The sequence below is a fragment of the Ursus arctos genome, unplaced genomic scaffold (assembly GCF_023065955.2).
Source record: "Ursus arctos isolate Adak ecotype North America unplaced genomic scaffold, UrsArc2.0 scaffold_5, whole genome shotgun sequence".
NCBI lineage: Eukaryota > Metazoa > Chordata > Mammalia > Carnivora > Ursidae > Ursus > Ursus arctos.
In genome coordinates, this window is record NW_026623067.1 from 70595973 (window position 1) to 70617791 (window position 21819).

The 21819-nt window shown below is 36.5% G+C and overlaps 1 long non-coding RNA gene across 9 annotated transcripts in view; it reads left to right on the forward strand.

Moving 5' to 3' along the window:
- The window catches only part of LOC113255120 (uncharacterized), a 132321-nt gene that overhangs the window by 68063 nt on the left and 42439 nt on the right, over positions 1-21819 (forward strand). Inside the window, exons 8-9 of one of the 9 annotated variants that reach the window (XR_007190506.2) lie at positions 12520-12602; positions 20623-20658. The exons of 4 other annotated variants lie outside the window; for them this stretch is intronic. This is a non-coding gene — a long non-coding RNA (uncharacterized LOC113255120). The remainder of the gene's footprint in view (positions 1-12519; positions 12603-20622; positions 20659-21819) is intronic. 4 more of the 9 variants (XR_007190507.2, XR_008957594.1, XR_007190509.2 and 1 more) reach the window with 4 other exon arrangements.

Sequence of the window (21819 nt, forward strand, 5' to 3'; positions counted from 1 at the left end):
TGTTAAAATTTTGTCATCTCTGTTCTCCATTAATTACCACTGTCAGTCTCACTCTACTCTACCTGCCTCCACAGGAACTGTCTTTTATGAATTTGGTGTGCATCTTTCTAGTTCCTTTTTATCTCATATACGTATATGTACCATAAATAATTATAGCTTTTCTCTTTTGAAGTGTTTAACCTCAGTTACATTACTACATTTATCATTTTTTACCTTCCTTTTTCACTCAGTATTATTTTCTTAAGCAGTACTTATGTACAGTTAAATCTATTTTGGTAGTACAAGTGGTACCACAGTGCTTATGCATGTTCATGTCTCTATGGACATATATTTAAAAGTTGTCCTTTACCAATTATGGCCTGAATGTTTTTGTTCCCTTCCCTTCCAAACCGTATGTTGAAGCCCTAACCCCAAATGTGGTGGTGTTGGGAGGTGGGGCCTTTGGAGGTAGTTAGGGTTAGATTAAGTCATGAGGGTGGGGTCCCCATTATGGGATTAGTGCCCTTTTAGGAAGAGGAAGAGATAAAGGAGGTCTTGCTCTTCCCTGGAGAACAAAGAGGTCATGTGAGCACACAGCAAGATGCTGGCTGTTTGTAAGCCAGAATAGGGCCCTTAACAAGAACTGAATCCTGGTATCTCATCCCCCCCCTCCCAGCTTTATTGAGATATAATTGACACATTACATTGTATAAGTTTAAGGTGTATGTTGCATTGATTTGATATGCTTACATATTGGAAAATGATTATCATAGTGGCATGAGTTAACACTTTCATTGCCTGACATAAAAATGGTATCTAATTTATTATTGTTTAAATTTGCATTTTCTGATTATTGATGAATGAATGAATGACTGAATGAATGCATTTAATAATTGTGGATTTAACATTCTTAATAGAAACATCGATCTGAATTGATGTTATAAGATGAAACGAAAATTGAAATTTACTAGAGAATGCATCCACCAAGTTGGCATACCATCATTTATCCTAATGACATTTAGATTTCTTAGTTTGCTAGGTGGTAAGTATTATTAAATCAAACTCGTACAGTCAGGATTTAATACAGCAATAATATTTTAGAGCTCAACTTAGGAAAGAGAACCTGTATTTAAGGCAGAGAGCTATTTGGTTTTGAAATAGCAAAATCATAATCAGTTTTAAAGGCAACTGAGGAAAATAAAAGCATAAAAAGAGATTAATTTCATTTCTTCTTTTGAGCAATTTGTTTGAGTTTATATAAGTTCTTAATCAGCCATACCTTCCAAATTTGAATAACTCTTTGTGTGGTTGTAAAAGAGAATTAAAATGAGAATGAAAAATACTGGTCTCAAGTGGTAACTGAGCCCATCTGCATGAGGTCTTTGCTTTCCTGCTTACCACACAACCGATGGAAACAAGGACTGGAAAAAAATGACCATTTTAGCATAGTCTTACATTCTATGCAGAATGCCTTGGATGTAAAGAAATAAGGTATGATTTGAAATGGCATTTAAACTGCCCTTTAAATAATAATTAATTTTCTTTTAAATGAAGCTTTTGTTTTAAGAGAAAAAATTCTTGCTCCCGTGGAATAAAAAGAGCCTGGGGAGAATATAGGAAGTGCAGGGTGGTCCATATAAAATAATGGATCACTATAATGCAAAATGGGACCCATTTTTCATGGAAACTGTACAGAATTTGTTGATTTCCAGAATAGAGTATTTCTCCCATAATAGAAAAACTAAACATTTGTAGGAGGAGACTGGTGATTTTTTATTGATTTTGACTTTTAGAGAGGCACCACAAATGAGAAAGAAGTGAAAGAAGGAAGGGGGAGGAAAGATGGTAGGGGAGGAGGAATAAATTCTGGGATTTGGGGCACTGGAATGACTTAGGTTCAAATTCTGGTTCTACCATTAATTTTTTGAGTAAGTCACTTAGACACCCCAGGTTTTGTTTCCTTCATATAAAAAGTAGAGATACCAATATGTATCTTATAGAGTTCCTATGAAATGAAATAAGGGACTTTATGTCTGCCTCACATAGTAGCTCACTCCTTTCTAAATTTCTCATCTTTAGGAGCTTAAAAATATCTTTTTCCACACCTACAGACTTAAAATGAAATATTTTTCTTTCTCTCTCTCTCTCTTTTTTTTAAATGAAATATTTTTCACTGAATAAATTATTTTGTACAAATTCTGGTGCCATATCTAACTGGCTTAAAACACTAGCTTACAATCAAGTCATTAATAAAACTTTCTTGCAAAATATATTTTATTCTATACAGTTTAAATTTGGCAGCATTTGTCCAGTGTGTTCCCAGAAAGTTAGTCTCATGAAATCTCCCTTATAAAGGTTTTCCTAATTTCATACATTTGGCATATGTTATACTTTATCCTATTCCCCTTTCGAGAAGCCCTCTAGTCAGAGAAGCTAATTTTATTTAAGCCTGTGTTTTTCTGCTTTATTTGGCCATGGAAGGTCCTGGCATAACTTTTTCTGAGACAGTGGTTTCTCCTTACCCTATATTTTCATAGTTTAAAGAGTCGTTCAGCTGATTCATTAGATATTTATTAAGCATCAACCATGTACCAGGAACTGTCCCAAGACTGGGATACAGCAATACACACAACAGATACTGTTTCTGCTGTCCTGAGGCTCATGTTCCAAAGCAGAGAAAAAGACAATAAACAAATAATATATGTTACTTAGTGATGAATGCTATGAAGGAAGGATAAGGATATAAAGTTATGGGGGTAGGACATTATTTTATATGTAATGGTCAATGAAACCTTCTCAGCTAGAGTCTGATTTGAGCACAGAAATTTAGGATGTGATGGAGAAACACAAGTAAACACTTTGATAGAGTATCTTCTAGGCAAAGGAAAATATGATTGCAGTGAGATGTGGGTAGTACTTTTAATATTTGAGGACTATTCAGGAGTTCTAGTGTTAACTGGATCATAATTTGTAGGAGAATGATAGGAGATGAAATTAGAGAATTTGTGTGGTGGGTCAGAGATGATTTGGGTCTTGTATGCTGTGGTTAAGACTTTGGGTCTCATTCTGAGTGATTTTAGAAGATAATGGATGGTTGTCAACAAAGTTTTGACATGATCTAATTTATGTTTTTTTTTTCCCTTAAGATTTTATTTATTTATTTGAGAGAGGGAGAATGAGCATGAGCTGGGGGAAGGGCAGAGGCTGAAGGAAAGGGAGAAGCAGACTCCCGGCTGAGCAGGGAGCCTGATGTGGGGCTCCATCCCAGGACCCTGGGATCATGACTTGAGCTGAAGGCAGACATTTGATTGAGCCATCCAGGTCCCCTTGACGTGATTTAATTTATGTTTTATAAATATTGTTGATTACTGTATTGAAAAGAGACTGTAGGATTGGCATGGTTAGAAACATAGAGACTTGGGCGCCTGGATGGCTCCGTTTGTTAGGCTTCTGATTCTTGATTTTGGTTCAGGTCATGATCTCAGTGTTGTGAGATTGAGCCCTGCGTTGGGCTCTGCCCTCTGCACAGAGTCTGCTTGGGATTCTGTCTGTTTCCCTCTAACCCGCTCCCCACTCTCTCTCTCTCTCTTTCTCTCTCAGTCTCTCTCAAATAAATAAATAAAATCTTAAAAAAAAAGAAACACAGATACTCATTTAGAAGCCCATTGCAGTAGTATAGGTGACAGATGATAGTGATTTCAACTATGGTGTTAGAAGTATTAAGAAGTAGTTGGCTAAGAATATATGTTGAAGGTAGGGCTTATGGGATTTACTGATGGATTGAATGTGGAGTATGAGAGAAAAAGAGGAGCCTGTGATGACACTAAGTTTTGTGGCATAAACAACTGAAATCATGGAGGTGCCTTTTATTGAAACGAAGAACACTGGGGGAGGTATAGATTTTGGGGGTGGGTGAGGATCCAAGAGTTTGCATTTGGGCATGCAAATTTAAGATGTCTTTCAGGCATTCAAGTGAACATGTGAAACAGGCATTGGCTGTATGAGTCTGCAGTTAAAGAGAGAGAATAGTGATAGTGATAAAAATTAGAGTCATGAGCATATAGATGATATGTAAAGCCATTGAATGAGATGACCTAGTGTCAACAGAGGATGGAAGAGGAGTGTGGAAGACAGCCGTGGGACATACCAGTGATTCAAGTTTAGAAAGATAAGTATGTACCAGTGGAAGAGGAGGAGAATGAAAGGGAGATGGTGTCCTAAGAGTCAGGTGAAGAAAGAGTTTCAAAACCGTACTGACCATTGGCTTTGACAACATGGAGATCACTGATAACGTTAACAAAGCAATTATAGTTTCAGGCATGTGTGTCAAGAAATAATGGAAAGGGAAAAAGTGGATTCGGGAAGTAGAGGCAACTTTTTAAAAAAAGATTTCATGTAACGGGAGCAGCCAAGTGAAGATACAGCTGGAAGAAGGTGTGAAGGTTTTTTTTTTTTTTTCAAGTTGATAGATATTAATGCATAACTGTAAGTGGATGGGAAGAATTTGATAGTGTAATACATTGATGACACAGGAAAAAGAAGGGAAATTATACCTTAAACAGGTGAGAAACTCACTTTAAATAGGTGAAAAAGGATGATACAATGCAAAAATGGCTGTATTGGTATCAGATGGAATTCATATTCCCATTTAAGGTATGTATTTGATTGAGGGATGCATTCATTCATTTAACAAATATTTAATACATGTATATGTCTTAGGCAATTTTTCTAGGAATTGGGGATAGTGGTGACAATAGTTACACATTCCTGCATTTTATTTCTAGTGAGATATGAGAGAATAAAGGAAATAAATGCATAAATTATATAGTATGGTATATTGTATAAGGGACATGGTTAAGTTCTAACTTAAAATATTCTTTGAATGTATAAATAAATTAATTTATAGGCATATATTTTGTATGACCATATTGTAATCTAATTTTTTGAAATGATCACATTAATTCAATAGAGAAAAAAAATTATAGTAAGTATATGGCAGCCAGGGAAGTGTCCAGTCAACATTCAATCCATAGATGACTTATACTTACAAATGGCCTCCTTTGTCCTATATTTCCCTATATCAGAGGACACTGCTCTGTCTTTTGAGCTCAGAGTTGAAATAAAGGAAGAATCTGTGAAAAGTAGGAATAGTTTAAGAGACCCATGGACAGACTTTCAAAATAGCAAATGCGAAGTTTCAACCTGACTAGCTGTTTGAGGTTTTGTTTTTTCTTCACTTTTTAATAAATAAAAGATTTGTTTGCGTTAAAAATGAAAATAGCTTATGTGTACACTTGTGAGGCCAGAACACCCAGGAAAATGTAGTAAAACTGAGATTCCTGAATATTGGAACAGAAATACCTGTAAGTCAGGAGCCGAAAATCTAGGATTTTGTACCCAGCTCTGCTATTGTCTATGTATGTGACTTTTTACAAATTCTGTATATTTACAGATTCTCTTAAATTCATTGAGCTTTAATTTTTCTATTTACAGAATGTAGGTAAAAGTACCTGCCTTATCTAACTGAAAAGACTACTAAATTCTCTTAACCACCAAAGTCAGTTTGTTATACACATTTCAAAATATATGAAGAAATTGAGTCTTAGGTCGAACACCTTGTCTAGGAGCACATAGCACATACGTTAAGACACATGTTGAACCCAGGCTTCTCTGAGTCTCTAAGCTGTTTTCATGTTTTGCAGTACCAACAAGCATGAGCCCTCAACTAAGGTCAAGAGGACATGACAAGGCTTGGTAAATACCTTTCGTTGTCATGTCTGCTTTCACATTCACTGTTGGTTGGTGTCAGAAGAGGGGTAAAAAACATCTCTTCAAACAATCTAACCATGTGGCCAGTATTTCATTCTCCTCTGGAAACTGCCTTGCCTTGAATTGCTTCTTTCACCTGCTTTGTAGGGCACATATGACAGGGGACTAACATCCAGTGGTTGATTATCAATTTCCCGTAAGCAAAATGGAAGAGCTGAGTAATAAGTATTTTCTATACTCTTTCTATTATGCAAACATCTCTGAGTTAGGCAGGGTATAAGTTAGGGCATTGTGGTGCACTTAAAGTTTGCAATATGCATTTACAAATTAGCTTGCTGCCAAAGTCGCTTGTATTCGTAACACATCTAATGCTCTTCTGCTCAGCAGCAGTGTTACAGATGAATTTGAAAGACAGAAGTAGTATTTTTATGCAAATATGCCATAAAATGTCTTTGCTAAATAAGCAGTTCCTTCTCTAGCAAGGTTTATTTGCAGTGATACAATTTAGAAGCGTCCCCGATGACAACCTTTTGAGCCATATTAGTTAAATGCTAGAACATCTACAGTGTTAAATCCACAGCAATATATTATAATGGGAAAAATGCCTGAGCAGCAGGGAGCCTTTAATACAGAACTCCATAGGCCACTTAAATAGTGTAATCTGGCTTTCAAGTGGAGCATTCTAAAGAATCTCTATGAACCTTGCTTTGGGGTTTCAGAGAATCGGAATGATATTGAGGACAAAGCTCTGTTCTGGATCTACCTGTCACTGAAACGCTCATGCTGCTCTTCTACAAAGCCAGGTGGGATCATTTTTCTAGGAAACATCAATTACTTCTGCTTTTGCTCAGAAATGGCACAGTTATTTTTAGATATATTTTCCACTGGTCTACAAAGTATTACAATTGCCGTAACATATTGGGTAGTATCATAACGGTGTAAGGATTCCTGAGCAAAATATGCCTCCCCATGATATTGCCTAACCTATCTTTGAAAAATAGCAGGATTACATATTTTATAACTCCCTGTACAACTAGCAAGGTGTCAATGTGGATGGAAAATGAATGAGTTAGAATTTTACAGATTTCCAATATACTTAAATTCACAGGTATTTTTTTCTCTGAGGGTCAGCTTTTGAAATTTATGGTTTGAAATAGCGTTATTTGAATAAAATGAAGCAGGTTCTTCTAGGGGCTAATCAAATCCCGGATAGTAAATGAGCTACCTTTGGAGGTTGCATTAACACAGCAGTAGCTTAATAAATTATACTCTGCTGATTCGACTTCCACTGGTACTTAATTTACAACTGGAGATGATCCTGGTGTATGGAGAATCTAGCTAATCATGAACTAGTTACTTGTTCTGATGAAGTGCATATATCCAGCCAAGATGTTTGAAATATAGTTTTGTAAAAAATGTAAACAAATGGAGTCTTCTGAGGGTAAACTTCTTCACTGAAGAATTAATACCTAAATCATGACTTTTTTCTCTTTCTTGGAATCTCTTCACTTTATCTTCCATGATAACATCTATGATATATGGAAAATGAATTGTTGTGTCACTATAGTCTCTTAAGGAAAAATTTCCCCAATTGCTCCCTCAGCTGTCTTCAACCTACTGGGTACAGTTTCAAACCAGATATAAAAAGGAAGTAAAGCACTTTGGTCTTTTATTTAAATAGAGACTATATTATAAATTAAAGTCTTTGAAAGTTCATCTATCCATCTATATGTTCAGTCATCAACCAGTCTGTTAATCAGTTTGTTTAATCAGTAAAGAATTCTCACTTTAATATTTTTGTAGTTTCTGAGTCTTCGAAAAAGTTCAAACCAAAAGAGATATAAATCATAAAAACTATTAAATCTCATCTAAGCAGAGATATTTGCTAATGATTACTTGCCTCAGTCAGCTAGACTCGGTCAGCTCTCTCTGCTGGGTGTCTAGCTAAGGCGGACATTAAATTACTGTTCTATCCTAAAGATTGTTGATGGCCGGCTCATGTAGGTAATTGGCATTCATATTGTGGCTGAATATACTCTATCTAACCTTTGGATAAACAGAAAATTTTAGTTTCCAATCCTGTCAGTGTTTTAGCTGTTAAATACACACATATCCTCTCTTTCTGAAAGCTGTAGAATTTATGTTCGGAATTGAACACCGCAAACAAAGATGGAGTTTTCATGTCAAACTAAAAATATCACTTATACATTTTGGCAGGGAGATGGTGACATTTAAGTCACTTTCTATTAGTCTTTTTAGTGGGACCTTCTAACCTTTATCCCTAACTCAATCTGGCCTCCTTGGTGTCTCTATTTTTAATGGAAAAGCCACTATAATAAATGCAAAATTAATTCTAATTCTCCAAATTAAGTTGTGAAATGTATTTAATTAAGTGTATGGATGCAATTCACTAAATCAATTCACTTATTTACTTCAGTTCACTGAGTGGGGGATATTAAAGTCTTTTTAGTTTTATTTAAGTGCATCAGGATGCATGAGTCAAAGGTCTGAATCCAAGATTCTAAAGATGGTGCCACGAGAAAGCAAATGTTGATACCAATTGCTCTTTAATTTCAGGAGACAGTTTTCTTTTCAGCTGATGTGAGACAGCTCATGTTCACTAATGGGTCTGGCTTAGCCCCTTGGAGAGATGTTTATTATCATTGTCTGGACTTAGGAAATGATTCGAGACACTTGATTTCATTGCTCCATCCAGTTCTCATGCTGCCGAGTAACATCTGATCATTTGATGTGGTCATCTCGGGCAAAGGACAGACATAGTGAGAAAAAAGATTTTATCTCATCTACCCATGAGATATATGAACTTCAACTTCAAGAATACATTTTATTCTTCATGCTATCATTCTGAATTGTATTCCTTCACTCTGAAGGAACCTTATAAAAGCTTTTAAGTTTAGGTGATCTGAGGGGGAAATATTCCTCAATTTGCAAATTGGTTGAACAGATACTGAATGAGAATCATGGAAGTGTTTTGGATGTGTTATATGTTTTTTATTAAGGGAAATTATACAGAGATGTAGATGTTACAAGCCAGCTGGTGTAGTGTGGAATAGTGGCATTCAGTGTTCGGCATGGATCTTTATGTGTCAGTTTATGGCAAAAGTCCAGAGTATCCACCAAAGATGTTTAACAATTCACTGCTTCTGGAGGCCAAATCATTTTCCAGAGGACTAATACCTCAAACATCTTAAATTGGTGACTCAGGCTATTTAGAGATGCAGATCTTATTTCTTTTAGCTGTTGATTTTCAAAGACATGTTCTTTCTGGCTCTGGATAATTCTTCAATAACAAGGGAAACTGACATGTATGGAAGGCTTATGGAAGACTTACACATAATCTTTAAAAAAAGTTGGGCCATTTAGAAACATGATCATTTGCATTTCTTCTTTTTTGAAAGTTTAACCCTAATTTATTGTTCATCAGAGAGAAGGGCTTTGGGATTTATAATTTTTTTCTTTTCCTTGAAAACTGAAACACACTCCTGTTTTTAGCATATAGCTTCTAAGGTAATGAGGAACACACCAGTACATTAAAGCAAATGTGTGTCGAATCCCCAGGGAAAACAGATGTCATGCGTGCAGTATTTCCTCCAGACATCTGAAATCCAGCATCATTGTTCTTTCAATCTGCTTTCTAAGTAAATGAAACAATGGGGAGTATACATAAATCCTTCTATATTAGAATTTAAGAAATATTTCAACTGGAGAAGTTCAAAGTTTGCATTCGATAAATCAGGATATAAAGAGCTTAAAATTAGGGAACCCAGAATTGGAAATCTGTATGTCCCCACTGGTTTATTCCACAACTGTATGTTTTCTACTGATTTTCATAATCTGTGATGAAGTATAAGACTGAAACTCATCTCTAAGTAAAGTTCATCATTTTTTGAACATTTTAAACGATATGCTTGAATATCATTCAAAGATGATAAACTAAATGTGGTTTTTCTAATCTTAAGTAAGAGTTATTGTTATAAATTAAGAAGACTTGGCAGTCAGCAATAAATTTGGACCTTGTAAAATACAGACTTAAGAAAATCATTCATACTGTATTAACAAAAATGTGTTCATGTCTGTGGTGTGCATGTGTACGTGTGTGTGTGTTCAGTGATTTCTGTGTGTGTTGGATAGAAAAAATACATAAGGTAGTTTCACACCTTCTCTAGCCTCGTTTAACTTCAGATATTGAAAACCTTTAACTTGTAGGCTCATTTCTGTCCAGTTTTGAGCTAAAGGGAACTAGCACTGGAAAAGAAGTGTAAGTTACATCTTTGCCCATGGGGGAACTTGGCACTAGCTTTATTGTTCTGAGTCAGTCTGATACTTGGACTGGCTTGGGCCTGAGCAGTCCACTGCCTACCAAGCTGTAGGCATATCTCCTGATCTAACTGTGCCTTCTCATGACTGTGCTTACTTTTCCAGTGCCATTCAGCTCCGTTTGATGGAACAGCGGTCTGCCACAAGCCCCAAACCCCTTGGCCAAATGCTTACCTGTTGGATAGCTCTTGCCGTTTCTCTACCAGTCTCTCCTGCAAAGCATGAGTTATGGCATGCTTCCCAGCTGTGTAGACTTCTGTACAAAAACTCCAGTCAGGATTACTTCTGGATTGCGGTGCTCTCTTAGGCATAACGTTTTGGTTTCTTGATGGCTGGACCTACAGCTAAATTAATTTTCTTAGGTTTGGCTCAACACAATGCCAGTTTACTTCATTTTTCATGTTAGCCCACCATTGAGATTTCAGCATGCCTTTGGCAAGGCTACACAGGTGTGACAAAAGCTACGTTCGATAGGAAAGTTTGCAAACATTTTGCTTCCAAAGCAAGATTATTGCTTGAGTTATTTGGATCATTCTTTCTCTATGAAGCCGTCATTCTGTATGTAGAGTTTAGCTGAGATGTACTACTCCGAATGCCATTTGACAGTGAACGTTTGATCTTCACTATTTGGGCACTGACAAGATCAGATAACGGGCGAGGAGCAGGTGTTTTTCCAGCAGCAGGAAAGAAAGCATTAAGTATTTCATGATACCACATCTCTAATTAAAACAGCAGAGATTTTAACAAGTTTTTACTATTTTTCTCTCTCAGGGTAAGTCAGGTGTTATCTAACCTAAAATACCTAGGCCTGCATGTCTTCTACATGTTCATGTCTCTTATCTGGCCAAAGACCAATTAGATAACTAAGTATTTTTTCATTAGTAACTTGCTGACATTGTAGCAGAATCACTTATATTGTAAGGTGCTAGTAATGCTTAGTACTTATAAATGGTTCATTTTTGTTTTGGGTATATATGAAAGAAGTAATCATCTGAAGGCTGTAAAATTATTTAAAAAAACAATAAAATTAAAATTCTCTCCTTTTAGTGTAAGTTGCTAGTAATCAGCACATTTAAATGGAGACATCTCTTTCACTGTAGACATTTATGTCATTTTATATGTAAAAGTGAAAAACCCAGCAAAAGTGAAAAAGCATATCCAATGATGTTGTTAGTGAAAGTTTCTGAAATCCATTTATATGGGTCTTTACAAAAAAACACTGGAAAATTCTAGTTTGAGGGATAATACTTGTATTTGAAACTGATCACTTTTTTTTGTGATCCAAGCTATGAAATGATCCTTCTAATTTAGGGTCATGTATTTGACACCTCTGGTGAAGTCTGTTGGTCAATGCTCAATTAACTTGAGCCCTCCAATTTGCTATCCAATGAGCATTGAAAATAAATAATTTAATAATTTATTTTTCCTGCAGATGTTTTAGTTATTTATCAGTAATCCTGGAGAGTGGGAGTATGTGCTCTTTCAAAGCAATGTGCTCTTCTTAAGTGTGGGCAAATTTGGTTCAGGTAAAATAAGAGCCTAAAAGAGCAATTCCCTATAATTCAAATGTTGACGTTTGCTTGAAAAGTCCCAAGACCTATAAGTTTTATGCTTCTTTTTATAAGAATTCAATATAGGAATTTTATCATAACTTTGTATATGTTCTCCCTGTCACTGACTAATTTTGGGGATCTGTCTTACTGCAGAGAGATGCAATTTATGCATTCTTCTCATATGCTGATGGTTTTGAATTCTTACTTACCACTTATGAATTTCATCTTTCTTCAGCTTACCTGTAAATTCTGTTCCTCTCTATGTAGTTATGTTGCCAGTGTAGGGTAGAGAATGTAATGTGTGAGTTGGCATTATCATCACAAGGATTCTCTATACTTATGGTGTGAGTGCTTTTTGTATTCTAGGAGAATCAGATCAGACAAGGTGAATTTATTCGATCGAAGCAGTGGACTTCCATTCGCTTAAGTGTCCGCCCCCACCCTGTTCCCCATCCCCAGACACCAGAAGTTGAATGGGCTAAGCCAAGTGGAGAGGAAGGTGGCAAGGGTACCCTCCCTTTATCCAGTTATTTCATTCTTTTGTGTGCCCTCCAGTTCTACTCAGTTTTCTATAGTTTTTTATAAGTGATATTCTGTTTTATTTTACTTTTTTCATTGTCCATATTGCTCATCATAGTTCTTCCCTGAAGGATACCCTAGACATACAGAATGGAGCACAATGGAACCTCCCTTAATTTTCTCTGAGGTCGCTGTTGTTTGTCCACTTAACTGAGGAAATCTTTCTAAGAGGCTTTTGTGTGGAGAGGGGGCTGGCACAGGAGTGGGGAGAGCTAAAACAGAATCAAACTCCCTATTTTCTTTTTTCTCTGTTGTTGTTGTTCCACCTTGATGATCTTTCCTGCCTGGGTTTTATCGGCAGAGCAGCTGACACTCATCCCTACAGATACGTTTCTGTTTGAGATTGGATGTAGAGGAGGATGGAAGGGTATGAAATGAGAGAAGGTGAGTGAAAGGAGGAATTTTTTATATGTGGATTGTTAGAATGCTGTCATGCTAGCTTTTTTATTTTTAACTTCGATTTACTGAATTTTCCAGTCAGAAAGTGTATCAAGAAAAAAAAAAAAAGAAAGTGTATCAAGAAAAGCAGTTTAACAATTATACCTACAGAACTCTCTCTTTCCCTTTCTTTCTTTCTTTCTTTCTTTCTTTCTTTCTTTCTTTCTTTCTTTCTTTCTTCTCCTTCCTTCCTTCCTTCCTTCCTTCCTTCCTTCCTTCCTTCCTTCCTTCCTTCCTTCCTTCCTCTCCTTCTTTCTTTCTGTGTGTGTCTTGTGGTTTTGGTTTTTCATTTTTTCGTTTTTTGTTGTTTTTTGGGGTTTGGGTGTTTTTTTGTTTTGTTTTGTTTTATTTTGTTTTGTTTTTGTTTTTGTCACTGTCTGTAGATTGAGTAAGAAATCCTATAGCCTACAAACAAGAACATAGAGATACTATGTTGAGGACTGGAGGTACCCAAAGTCTCTTAACTCAGGCAGTATTCATGTGAAGCCAGTGAATTAGCTAATTTGTTTGCCTCTCTTAGCTATTTGTTATTTAAGCATAGTGCAGAAAGCATCCTGTTTAATTGTGGATCTTAGATATATATATTCTTTTTCATATATGTGAAGAACTTTTAGACATTTCAATCTACGTTCCAAAGAGACTCCTCCTTAAAGCTGTGCTATCTTCTAAAATGAGACAAATAGGTACCCCAGTAACAAGTTGCAGAACATATATTCTTCTCATATTTATTCACCTAAATTTTTGTTGGAAGTCATTTAAGGCAACAACAAAATTAGGCGTAAGAATAAAGAGGATTGTAGACAGAACAAGTGTTTGGAATTTTATGGTGACATCAAAGTCCAGAAATCTTGGAAATTTGATTTTTAATTTGTTGAACATATTATCACTTTGATATAATGTGTCAATGCCTTGCATTATTTTCATTAAATAGTTTAGCACAGTTTTATGGTATAATTTAATAAATACATCTATTACGAGTTTTCATTCCCCAAATTGTCTTTGTCATTAGTATGGTTATACACTTATAGAAAGGTCTCATGATTCATCTACTCTTTAGGTAAGGTTTTGTTTTCAGATTATTGGCTGCTTACCTAGGAACTATCCAGTCTTGTTGATATCCTAGCAAAACACACCCTGTTGGGTCTTATTGCTTAAATATTCCCACTTCTAAAATTACCACCACGCCACTGGGGGTGAATGAATACACGATTACAATTTCAATTTGACAGCTTTAAAGGAAATGGCATAGGGATTTAATTAGACCCTCTCCATGTGCTTCATTGATTCTCAGATGGGTTTTCATTCTAGCATAAGCAGATGTGAGTTCTAACATAGAAGTTAGATTTTCTTGTAACTTGCTTGGGTTATTCAAACCAATAAATAGCCAACAGTTGCCTGAATATCCAAACTCCAAAAGCAAAGTGGTATGGGAATGCGGAGAGATATCTTTATCCTGCACTTTCTTTACTTTATGAAATAGATTGAAGTCATCAGGAAAATAATGATTTTTATGGCTCTTGATCTTACTCTACATAATGAAGAGGGGAATTAGGCTACAGTGAAATATTTTCATTTTGGGCAATATGGTAGAAGAGACATATTATAGTTATTTACTTTCTGACATTGGTAGAAGAGACATATTATAGTTATTTCTTTTTTTGAGCTAAACAAAATGCCCAACTGAGAAAGATATGGAAGCCATTGTTAAAATTAGTTACTGGAGATTTTAAGAGGGATACTTATTATAATCCTTTGAAGACTTTTTTTGAAATGTATTTTTTCTTAAAATGAGGATAATATGCATCTTTATTTTAGAATTCTAGAAATCCTGATGTTTCTTTCCACAACTACATTGTTAAATTTTCTAAAAATTGAGTTTGAACATGAATTAGCAGTAGCAAGAAAATAATTGAAGTTGTCCACGGATGTCTGAGATGGCATGCCACCACCAGCTGTCTCGCTGGCTGCACTGTAGGGAGTGCCATCATAGCCTCCATGGTAGATCAGTTGAGAAATATAAAATAGGTAACTGTCTAGTTCCCTGAATTCATCAGGCGGTCCACACCAGGGCCTGCACAAAAGCATGACTGTGTCTCCCTTGTGTGGTCTTGAGCCCATTTTCACCAAGCCTGCTGGTCATCCTTCCAGCCTCCGACTTTATGTTTTATCTTCCTCATGTGAACCCCATTATCATTTTGTCTGCCTTTTTGAAGCCTTCTTCTGCATCAACTTTTCTTCTCCCTTTCCTCTAGCCTCACTGTGGTAGGTAATGCTGGGTCCTGTCAGGCTCAAGGCTACTAACAACTAGGTGTAATTTCTCACCCATAGTGCCCCACAGAGTTTGTCCATTAGTTTTATTCCCAGAGGGAAACCTAGTGAGCAGGTGGTGTCATTTGTTTTTCTGTAGGGAGTCTTGTATATTATTGTGCTGAGATGGAAAAGATACAAAGAGGAGAGAGAAAATTATCAGGCAGAAGTGATGTCTACCTACAAGCAAGTTATATGTATACATATACATCGCATTTAATTAAAATGGGTACTGGGCCAGGATAGAGAGTTAGCCAGGCCTGAGGACAAGTATCACCCACATCCTCGTGTTGCTTGAGGAATCTGTCATAGGAAAGCTGTCTTAGGTTAATTCCCCTATGCGTCTGTCCATTTCCTGGACATCATTCATGATGAAGCTATGTGGTGTAATGAAGAAAGAGTGGCCAGGGAGTTAGAAAATTTGTGTCCCAGTCCTGACCCTGTACTGACCAGCACGTGACAGGTCATTTTACTTTCCCAGACATTATCTTCCTCCTCTATAACTTTAGAGAATGACATGAAATTTATTGCACGAGACTTCCAATTCTCAAAATGATATATGATTCTAACTTATTAAAGACTTCCTTGACTGCTTAAATACTGTATTTTAATGCAAGAATTCCCAGGTCCTCTACAAAAACCATATAGACATTGTTTCTGTTCGCAGTGGCCAGAGGATTACAGAGAACAACCTGAAATACTATGGTAGAATTAGGGCTCTGCTTTCTCAAAACTCCTCTGAGACTTGCGTTTAATTTTCAAGTTCTGGCAAAGCTGCCCACAACCACAGTATTCTGTCATGTTCAGGGAGAGGGAGGTAGTTTCTTCTCCCATGAGAAAAATATTTTGCTGGAAAACAAAGTACTGGGTTCTACCCATAGTTCTGTCACTAATTAACTAGGCAAGCTTGGGCTCTTTTTTCTTTTGTTTTGTTTTCTTTTTTTTTTTTTAATATTTTATTTATTTACTTGAGAGAGAGAGGGAGAGGGAGAAGCAGACTCCCTGGTGAGCAGAGATTCTGATGTGGGGCTCCATCTCAGGACCCCAAGATCGTGACCTGAGCCGAACACAGAAGCGTAACCGACTAAAGCACCCAGGTGCCCCCCAATGACTCTTCTTGTACCTCATTTTTCTTGTCTGTAAAGCAAGCCAGATGTTCTAGATAACCTTCAAGTCGACTTGTATTGCCAGAATGCTCAATTACAGCCCCAGTTAGAATTACTTGATTGACTCATGAGTTAAGAAAAAGGTTTAGGTTGGAAACCTCCCCTTAATGTGTCAAAACAGGTCAAATTACAACTCTTCAGTGAAAAGAAATTTATTTTGCTATCACCACTTTTAACCACATGTAATCACTTATCTTTCACGAAAACTTTAATTGTCATGTTGTAGATATGGTCTTACCGTCTCTAATGTGCTTTGAATTACTTGGAACACCCCTCTCCCCCAACACGCACACACACACACACACACACACACACACACACACACACACAGAGTGTTCTTATAAATAACAAGTAAATTCTCTCCCCCACAAGGATACTAAATTTAGTCTGGAGAAGCATTCCACATGCTTTTAAGCATAGAACTAGTGTCTAATAGCTAAGATCACTACAGAATTTTTCCTGTTCTGTTTTTTTCACTTAAGTTTTACAATATCAGGGCAAATATTAGTCCTGTATAAAGTTTTACTCTTCTTATGTTTGGCCCTGTATTTATCTGTTGGAATACCTTATTTTCTCCAATATAAAGAACCCCTGATCATTTAAGTTTCACTATTTATTAAATAATACGTTCACAAAAAAGAAAAAAAAATACCATATTAAAAGTATACCTTGATTAAAAGTTGTTGCCTGAATTTGGAAACCATAACTGTGAAAAATGGGTATCTTGAATCAAGGAAATATGATGAATCCCTCAAGTAGGGAGTAGGCATATTTGAAATATTATCCAGAACTCCCTGGCTTTTCTGGGAAGCTCTTCCTAGTTAGTGGATCTTCCCTTTGAACTCCGGATGTCCTAGACACCAACAAGCAGCATTGCATTATATGCAGTGTCTTGGCATTTATATCCTGAACTTCAGTGATACGTTTTTCTGATTAAATACATTTGTGTGACCCTACCCTCTGAAAACTGCTGGTGGAAATATTGAAACAATCATTCAATTTCCCATGTTACAGATCCCTAGATCTTACTGCATTGTGCCAACAAGCTGCTTCTTTCCTATAAGAAGTGAACCCAGAGCTCTTAGAGCTAGGTTGAAAAATTATTGGCTGGCAAAAAATAAATTAAGAAAATCATGATTTTGGGGAGCCTGGGTAGCACAGGGGTTAAGCATCTGCCTTCGGCTCAGGGCGTGATCCCGGCGTTCTGGGATCGAGCCCCACATCAGGCTCCTCCGCCATAAGCCTGCTTCTTCCTCTCCCACTCCCCCTGCTTGTGTTCCCTCTCTCACTGGCTGTCTCTCTGTCAAATAAATAAATAAAATCTTTAAAAAAAAAAAAAAGAAAATCATGATTTTGCCAATTCACTGGCAGAAACTTATTGGTGTACTGCTGGAGAAAATTAAATGATAAAGTTGTAAGTATAAAATTAAACTTTGTAATCTACATCATCTTGAATGAAATGACCAGAGAGAGAAATTAAAGCTATATTGTGCCGTAAGGACCATACTGTAGATTTGAATTTGAGCTCTAGTTTGGAAGTAATATTGTAAATCTGAAAAGTATAAGATTAGCTTAATCTTATACGTGGTGGTGATTGTTCAAGTTACTAACCAATAGCTTTATTTTCTATCACAGGTAAATTGTCCTGTGCGTTCAAGATAGGAACCAGGGAAGCTTTGTTTCTCTGGCTTACCTAAGTGATAGGAAAATTATATTTACAAGCTATCCAGATAATAGGAAAAACTTCTACAATTTTTTTCTGAGTTTCAGATGTTAATGTAACCTTCATGGGTTTCTAAAATGAATTATCAGCTAAATAGGAACAGCTTAAATTTTGTACTGTGGGAGGAGAGACACATCTCTGGGTAGTAGTGACACATCTCTGGGTAGTAGTTAGACATCATTTCCTGTTTCCTTATTCCTACTTAATTTTTAATATTCAGGCATGGATATGGGTACTCCTCACCTCCTTTTGTAGTTTCTGCCTTCTAACTGCTCTTCCTTTCTCCTGGGCATCAAAGTTTCCCCTGGGATGGGATTCAGCTATAAAACATTATCCTTTGACAGGGTCCCAGAAGTAAAGTCTGGTGCTAAGTTGATTCAACTCAGCAGAAATCCACTGGGTGATTATTGTGACTGGGGTGCTTTAGAGAATGACTTTTCTTTTTCCTATCCTCTTCAAATCCAACTGCTTTGGGCCCCTATTCTGTGAGGGACTCATTAGAAGGCCACAATTTATCTTTGAGAACTAATCTTAGATGATAATGACTTTATGTATTAGCTCTGCCAGGTAACTTCTGCCTTTAAATGGTGGTGGCCAATGCCTTTAAACTGAAGTCTTGAAGTCTTAGTCACTAGGGTCAAGCCAAGGCTGGCTGAAGGTGCTCAGTGCTTCTCAAATTGTGCCAGGGGAAAGTTTTTTTGTTCACTCAGAGGAATGAAGAGGTAGGTCAAGAGCTAAAGTTAGCTTTGTTTTTATTTTTAAATATAATAAATAATAAAATAAGAAAGTGCTTTTAAAAATGAGCTTTTCTTTCTTTCTTTTTTTTTTTTTTTGCTATTACTAATATCACCTTCTCTCTAGTCTTTTGAAATTATTGTTATCAAATGACTACAATAAACTTACCACAAATTTTTCACCCTTGGCACAATTAAAAGTGCTCAGAAATGACTGCCTATCAAATTAAACTTTTAAATTAGGATTACATTTGTGTAACCCTATCAGTCTTCTCAAGCTGCAAGTAATAAATACAGGAACATTTTTCTGTAAGTATTTATCAGCATGCTGTGTTGAAAATTAGATGGGGTAGGACGCCTGGGTGGTTCAGTCAGTTGGGCGTCTGCCTTCGGCTCAGGTCATGATCCCAGGGTCCTGAGATCGGGTCCTGAGACTGACCCCTGCATGGGGCTCTTTGCTTCTTGGGGAACCTGCTTCTCCCTCTCCCTCTGCCTGTAGCTCCCCCTGCTCATGCTGTCTCCCTCCCTCTCTCTCTCTCTCTGTCAAATAAATAAATAAAATCTTAAAAAAAATTAGATGGGGTAAAATATTAGCATTTGGTTGAACTGATCTAGTTAAACTATATACTATAAAAAGTATAAGTCAATTCACTAAAAGCCATTTAGTTGACACAACAAATTTTAAAATTGAGAATGAGAGATTCATCAATAAAAATTGGGGAAGTACACAATACTTATTTGTTAAACATAGTTGTCATTTAACTGACTGGAGATTTGTTTAAGAGTTTAGAGAATTTTCTTCCATGCGTGAAGTGAGCTCGTGGTTTGTTTTAACTGCTACTCTTGAAAGAGAATAGCTAGATAGCTTAGTAGTTTCTTTCTAAATCATGAATTACTCTATATGATTAGTCAAGTCTAAAATAATACAACCACTCTTTAAAATCCCAGTGCATTGCTCTTTGGTGTTCAGGAGACAAATGAGACGACCAGGGCTGGTTTATTTTTATTTATTTTCTGAAAGTATCTGGGGAAATCATTGATTTTATTTGTAGGGCTGTGTTTACCTATTTTAAAAATTAAATCTGAATTCCTGTAAAGGATTTCTCCTCTAAACATAAATATTTCTTATAGTTTACCATTAAAAATGATATAAAAGATTCTTATAGGTAAAGAAGCAAGTAAGCTAAAAAGAAACCCCAGAAAACTCCTCAAAGCATTTTCCTTTCATTGTGGGAACTGAGTTTACCTTATGATTGCCCAAGTAAATGCTTGAATATTTTCCTAAATCAACGTGGTTATGAGTTGTCTTACTGAGAATAATAGCACTTTTTATTACCCTTATTTTTTTAAGTCCTTTTATATTTGTCGGAAATTTTAACTTCTTTTTGGTAAAAGGTATTTTCATTGGAATGAAAATGGGACTTTCAGATGTCTGTCATTTTCTAAAATGCTTTGAAGTTTGAATTTTCTATGTATATCAAGAGAGTAAGTCCCTCTGAATAGAATGTGCTAATAATAAATTTAGGATTTCAAGAATCAACCTACATTACAGTTACAAAAACTATACCTGTTATTGACATCACAGTTAGCTTTTGTGCAAATTTCATCTGTGACAACTATTTATTATACTTATCAAATCTCAGGAAAAAGGCTCTGACACTGAAGTTTTTATATAGTGACAGGCACTGAAGGTAGATGGCATTGGACCAATAGATACTATGATAAGATAGTGCAAAGAGGTCAAAGCAGTTGTAGAAAATAAAAGGAAGTTAAGGTATTCATGGCTATTCAGCAGCTCATTTTTAAAAATGTACTACGCTTCTGTGGGAAGCCTGAGGAGGGCGCTGTAGTAGGCAGAATTCCAATATGGCTCCCAAGATTCCCCCGTCCTGGTGTATAATCCCCCTCTTTGGGGTAGGAACAAGACTTATGAATATGATGGGATATCACTCTAGTGAGTATGTTGCATTACATGGCAGAAGGGATTTTGCAGATATAGTTAAGGTCCCTAATCATTTCACTTTGATTTAATCAAGGGGGAAGATAATCCTCAGTGAACCTGACCTACGCAGGTGAGCTCTTAAAAGAGGTCAGAGAGATTTGAAGCATTAGAGAGATTCTTCTGCTGGGCTTGAAGAAATTAGCTTCTATGTGGTGAGATCTATGGCCAAGGGTGGGGGGGGGGTACGGTGGGGTGGGGGTGGGGGGATGGACGGTAGGGGATAGTTCAGAGCTAAAAGTAGTCCTTAGTGAAGAGCCACAAGAAAATAGAGTTATTGGTCGTACAACTGCAAGGAAATGAGTTCAGCCATCAACCACTGAGTTTGGAAGAGGACTCTGGAGGCACAAATGTGATTATAGGCCCTGCTAACGCCTTGATTTTAGCCCGATGACACCCTTAGCACAGGACCCAGCTAAATAGTGTTTAAACTCCTGAGCAAGAAAACTGTGAGATCATAAATTTGTATTGTTTTAGAATAGTAAGTTTGTGTTAATCTTTTATGTAACAATAAAAAATATACATAAGAATGAAGCTTTTAAGCTTCACTTAAAAATTTAGAAGAGCTATCAAAATGGGAGCAGTAAAGCCCAAGTAGAGAATCTCAGGATGGGATGTGCAACTTCTTGTTTGATATAGTCCCTTCACGCCCAATGGCCTGTCTGACCCTGAGATATGAGTATGAATTGCAATTCATCATTGCACTTTCTCTGTTGTTATTCTTACAGAAAGTTACAAATGTCATTCTTAAAATTTTTTTTCTGTACTCATTTCTCTATCAAAAGTGGAAAATGAAAGATGGAGCTCAGAGGGTTCCTTATTTCTCAAGCCCAGTCCGCTTGCTTCATTTCTGATCTTGTTGACATTTGCTATTGTGACCCCTGGAGATTAAAGAAGTAATTGATTGGAAGCTCCTAGTATAACCTGGACCCGATGCTTAGCAAATGTTAGTTTCCTTCCATCTAGGCTCTCTTGTAGCTGTTTTGAAACATTTGGGCCCAGAATAAAGTAGTTACAACATTCCTTGTGATTTTAAATAGAATGCCACAACAAAATGTTGAAATCAAGCAGGAAAGACCAAGATTACATTTCTAGTAAAGCAGAGCATATAAAGAGGGAAGACAGTATGATAACCATGTAGGTGACCCCAATTTTCCCTTTCTATCTCTACTAAAATCAATGGAATTTCTCCCCAGAGCCAGGAAAGGGAGAAAACCATCCCCTATTGCAGTGT